At 30.5% G+C, this 6,220-nt stretch overlaps 1 long non-coding RNA gene across 1 annotated transcript; it reads left to right on the forward strand.

Annotated features, from left to right (window-relative positions):
* The first annotated feature begins 931 nt into the window (after window positions 1–931).
* LOC131011490 (uncharacterized) lies at window positions 932–4,665 on the forward strand. The gene is made up of 4 exons (XR_009096953.1): window positions 932–1,089; window positions 1,231–1,320; window positions 3,798–3,869; window positions 4,380–4,665. It is a non-coding gene; the product is annotated as an uncharacterized LOC131011490 (long non-coding RNA).
* The last annotated feature ends 1,555 nt before the right edge of the window (window positions 4,666–6,220 follow it).

Here is a 6,220-nt window from a genome sequence, read left to right on the forward strand (position 1 = left end):
TTTTTGAGAGCTACAAGACCTAGGGCATATAAATACTCCCCAAGAACTTATTCTCTGTAACCTTTTATCATCTTTTATCATATTCTGACTTTTCCTGAGAGCTGTGAGACACGGAGCAAGAGCAAGACTGAAGAATCTCGACTTCTCTACGGTTTTTCATTGTTTAATGTTCATTAGTTTTATTGAGATTGTGATTGTTAGTCATATGTTTATGTGTGGCTAAATCCCTTTTTCCCAGGGTTTAGGGAGTAAACATGATTCAAATTTCTGACTGTTGATTTAATTTATTGAGATTTATATTCCTTTCTTTGTTCTTGTTATAACTGCTTGCTTTATTGCTTGATCACCAATTTAGCATTATCATAGGTTTTAATTTGAGATCGGGAGATGATAATTAATGTAAAATCCTCAAAATTTTAATAGCAATTTAGAAATTGTTATTAATTTATTAGTACTTGCTAATCATGGTTTTGGCATCCATAGGATATAATTTATAGAGTTTTGGAATTCGAGTAATTTTCAAATTAGATTTTTTTTTTGGGTTTATTGGAGTTTTAATTCCTGATAAGCCAATATATTATTTACACACACACACACACACACACACATATATATATATATATATATGTATATATGTATATTTTGTGATAGAAATTCTAAATGAGTAATTGTTGTTAATTATGTGCTTTATATGCGAATAAGAGTTATTATGGTCAACATTAGTATTTATCCTCTAACTTTCCAAACTGATTTATGTTCTTAATTTCTTTCGTGTAATTTTTAGCTATTAATTTAGGACTTATGGTTTGATTAGTATATTTAGTTGTGTACATTGCATATGTTTATGTAATAATATAATAGTGCTTTTAAGTAATTTTATTTTTTAAAACAACCCTTTTTTTTTATTTGGAAGACATTTCTTTATATTGAAAAGAAGGGGTGACCCATCATCTACCTCACTCAAACTTTTTCTTTTTACCCAAACCCTTTCGTAGAGAGAGAGTGAAGCTTGTAAAAGAAAAATCCTCCATTTTGGACAAAAATCTTCAAGCCATGGGTTGAATCTCTAGTTTTTCCTCTGATTAACAGGTATTACATGAGCTTCTATCATTTTCAAACATCCAAATCAGTTTTTAATTAGTAATGAAACTACGAAATCTCTCTCTAAAAATATACGTATATACCTATGTGTATATATGCCTTTTTAACTTCATATCTTTCTTGTTCTAGCTACTGGAGTATTATGAAATAGTTTTTGGAGTAGAGATCAAGGAGATACATACTAACCCCAATTTCGAAAAAAACCCTAGCTTGATTAAGGTAAGGAATTTTGTTTTGTTTCACCAAATTCAGGTTATATGTATTGTTTGTATATATATATGAGTATATTTGTGTTTTCATTTGTTGGACTGCTAGATAAATTTGGGAAAATAGAATTTCCACAGTCTTTTTCGACAGGCCCTTGTTGTTCAAATGTCTTGAAAATTTTATGGTGTATATATTGGAGTGTTTTGAACTTACACACAAATTTTTGAGTCTTTTGGATAATGTTTACTGCTCTTTTAAAATCAAAAACTTTTACTGGCAATCTCTGTCAAAATCTATACTATATTAAAAGAGCAGTTTTCAATTTGAAATTGATTTCAAATCAATTTGAAATTGATTTGAATGGCGATTTTGTGATTCCTTCAAAAAATAATGTCATATTATATATACACAAAAAATGGATTAAACTAACTTAAATTAAATTACAACTTACAAATCCCACGTCTAAAAAAATGGAGCATGCACTAAAAACTGCATTTTTTTACGTGCAATGCATTACTAATTTATTTCACACTAATTCAACAAAATATATTAATTACTTAGAAAACACTATTCAAATATATTTATTCAATTTGATTTTCTTTTAAATTCATCAACTTTAATTTATAAAAAAATATTCAATATGGATGTTAAATTAAAGATAATGACGATATCTTTAATTTGATGTAAAAATTATAAAAAATAAATTTAAAACCAATAAGTTATTATAGTTTAAAGTCACCAAATTATTTTTTTCTCTCTCCTCTCCTCTATCATCTCCTCTCTCATTTCTCATTTTTTAAAATTCACGGTTCTTTCATTTCTTTTTTCATATTTTTTATTTTATTTTTTATGTTTTTAGTATAGATCAGTATTTTTTATATTTTACTATTTATATTTTTATTATATCAGTTTAATGCAATTACAATGATGAAACTTATATTTGTTCATTTTATAAATCTTTAGCTTAAAAATATTTTTTTAAAGGTCAACTTTATATTAATATAAATTTGTAGATAAATAACTAATATATAGTACGTATATCTTAAAAATCGAATTTTTAAGCTTCAAAATTACTCATTGGAAAATCAGTAATTAGAGAACCATTATCGATTTTCTTTAAAAATAAAAAATAAAAGTAAATTGAAGAGTTTAATTTTTTAGTAGCACATTTATTTAAATTTACTGAAATTGTATACATTTTATTTTGGAAAATGAACGACACATATCTCATGTTAAACCCTTTATTTTTTCACTTTCCAATTGAAAAAAAAATGTATACATTGTAACTTTATTTTAAAATTTGAGCATAAACAAAATGACCTCATAAATATGCATTCGAAAACTATATTAAACTACAGTTATACTATATGTAAATAAATAGTTTTGTACATCTTAGAATATTATATGATCCATAATGATACTCATTATCATCTATACTTGCTTTTGATATTCCATAATTTATTTATTTATAAATTTATACACATTATCAATTAAATCAATTAATTGCTATTTCAATAATTGAAAATTTGAATGTTTTCAGATTGATATTTTTATTGAGATTATATTGTGAATAATTTATTTTTTATTGAGATCATTTATGTTTATATTTACTCATATATATATATATATATTATGTTTAATATTTTTATTTATTTATTTAAATTATCGTTCAATTTCGATGATGGTCGTGCATCGCACGAGCGGGCACATACTAGTGTTCTGTATGACAGAGACTTGAGCCATCCATTTCAGTAGTTTCCTATTGACAAATACCTCCGAATGTTTTTTTGTGTGAAGTTGAAAGTGTTAAGGACCCACTTGAAAATTTTGAGATCATTTAAGAAACATTTCCTATATTTCAAAAATTCAAACATTTCGTTGCCAGAAACTGCCAGAATCTGGTAGGCAGTAGGAAAATGGCCATATCTCTTAAACCACTTGGAGTTTTTCAACGTACTTTTTTTGAAAGTAAACTAGACTCATAGAGGTTTCTGTGCATATAAAAATAGAATCTTGAAGAGCTCTGGATCAAAACAGTTTATTATTGAAAGTTGATGCAGTGCAGAAAGGTTGAAATATGGTGTTCATTAAAATGATTTGTAATATGTAATTATGAGTTATCTGAAGTTTATATGTTTTAATTAGGAATTTTTGTTAAAGAGATGCCTAGGTAATATCTTGAATCATATGCTTTTATGTGAGAAGAGTTCGGGCTTCTGCCTCCCGGACATTTTTGAATGAATTGTTTGGGGAAAAGCACGCTTCTGTATTATGGACCTCTATATATGTGGTGTTTTCTATTTTGTTAGCTATGGAAGACCATCGTTTATAGACTCAAGCTTTTTGTTCTTGTGAGAACTCGGTGAGAGTTAGAATTTAGTCTAGTATGGAAAGTTGGATGCAAACCCTAAGGATAGTAAGAGATGTTTTGTTTATGCAACTAGGTCTTATGAACTTTGCGACTCATTTGTTAACCCTATATAATGAAGGTCCGACGAATCTTTGACGACACCATTGTGAGGAAGAGGAAGTATACTAGTGATTGAGTAAGCATATCACAGGTGGGCATTTATTTACTTTGATAATAGTGAAAATCATATTCTGTTTCGATAAAACATTTCAGTAAAGTGACGATGCAAACATATCATGCCAAAATACTTTATGATTTTGAGTATGGTACCGAGCTATTAAGGGCTGATCACCCTGTATAAATCGATATCGGTCTCTATGCTAGACAATTATGCTAGTAAGGGACGGGCGCTCAAGGTTGTTTGACTGGGAGCCGTCCTTCGGGTCGGCCGGTCGTGGTGACAGTGGGAGGAGGCCTACTCCGCGTCACTTGGCTGAGGTTATTGTGGATGTGATGGTACATACTCTTGTGAATTGTCTGCAGGCATTTTAACGATATATTGTATTAAAATATTTTAGTAGGCACAGGTTCTTTATAATAAAATCCCTGTGTGCTGCTAGTTCATGGCATGATAATGTTAAAGTCTTATATATATTGTATCTTTCGGCACATGTTCACTGAGTATTTGTACTCAGCCCTGCATATATTTCTAAATGTGCAGGTTGAGAGGGAATGGAAAGCAGGTGTGTTGTGCAGCGGAGTTTTCTTTTTGCCAGATTCTACAAATGCTATAAAATATGTAAAAGGCCTCATATATGTACCTCTTTTGTTGAACATGTCCGTCGCATGTCTTTTGGGCTATAAACTTATTATGTTTTGCTTAGCAATTAAACCCAAATATATTTTGGGAGAATAGTTGTATTTTAGTCTTGTTTCCGCTAGTGCCCATGGGATGTAAATTAATCTACTTAAATTGTGTGATATCTATCTTCAAGCTTAATCCCTCATCGATGTTGTAATATATTCCCATGTTACCTTAGCTCGAGTTCTTGAGAATATCCATCTTCATTTCTATTCTAGTTTGTAAATCATTCGTATCTTGTAGTAAAAATAGTTAATTGTTATTCATTTGTCGATCCTAATCATAGTTCACGGTCCAAATCGATCAAGCTAATTATATTTTGCTCAACCGGGCTGTGACATAAAGTGGTATCAGAGCCTATCTTATTCGCTCTGAAACTATATTTTCTTCTGATTCTTGCCTAGTTAGTGTCATTAGACAAATGAGTCTGTGGCAAAGCTCAACACATCTGCTCATTCCACTCAACGAGGAAAGGTATGTTCATTTACAAAGAGATCTAAATCGATTTTTTTTTCAAGGAATCGGGTTGCAAAAGTACAAAGTTACTATGAAAGTGGTTGATTAAATTAGTGATTGAAAGTTTATACAAGTTTTGATTTTCAGGCGGTTTGGAAATTGTTTAGGGACTATTATTGTTGCATATTGTACTGTATGATTTATTAGAGTAGTAATATGCATGTGATATGGCTAGTAAGATTTTCAATGGGGACATTGATTGCTTTTAAGGAGCATGATCGCTAATATATATATATATATATATATATATATATATATATATTAGATTATAATTTAGTGGATCACTTGTTTTCTATTTTGTAGCAACAAATTGATGACAAAAAGAAACTTGGAGATGAGGAAATCAATGGACTGAAGATGTGATGAGTTGAAGGCGATTCTCACTCTCAAGTTTAGTATTAGGGGCGCAAATCGCTATAAATCGGGAATTCATTCGTGACGGAATTCCGGATCTTGTAATTGCGCTAAATTCCTTAAGTACGGCATAGCTCAAATTGTTTCCTGAACGCTCATGGTTAGTTTGGGATTTGGGTAGCCATCGACTTAGTTGATGAAATGGTTCTTAACATAGAAACTCTAGAATCTATTTATGTGAAGTACCTATTGTATAGTTGATACATTGGTGTTACTATGATTTTTATTATTATTACTATTATTATTTTTATTATTATTATTTTTTTTATTGGTTTTGTTCCTTTGTGAACTTGAGATTTATGGGCTGTAGCGAACTCATAATTTGTAGATGGTGTGTTCAAGTCTATATTTAAGATTTTTTTTTAGTTAAGTTTGGCCTAAGATAAGTTATTTAAGTTATGTTTATCTAAGTTACTTATTGGGTTATTCATCATTCTGATAGGATGGATCCCGATCGCCCTGATGACGTGGAGCTTACACCGGAGCAGATACTTGATCGCTACTACACATATCAGAGGCATCCTGGTGATACACTAGGACAGACCTTAGCTATGTTTCATCGATTCTGGCAGGCAGCAGTACCTTATGGAATTACTGGATATGATGGAATTATCAGGCTGACGGAGATGTTGCCCTCCGACTGGCAAGGCTGGGCACGGGAAATCTCAGATGACTACTTCTACACGGTCTACCCTTCATATGATTTACGTGGGGATTTCTTGGGGTTTATCGCATGGATTAGCTACTACTTCTACGTGTTTGGAGCCGCA

This window comes from Salvia miltiorrhiza, chromosome 2, assembly GCF_028751815.1.
Source record: "Salvia miltiorrhiza cultivar Shanhuang (shh) chromosome 2, IMPLAD_Smil_shh, whole genome shotgun sequence".
Classification (NCBI taxonomy): domain Eukaryota; kingdom Viridiplantae; phylum Streptophyta; class Magnoliopsida; order Lamiales; family Lamiaceae; genus Salvia; species Salvia miltiorrhiza.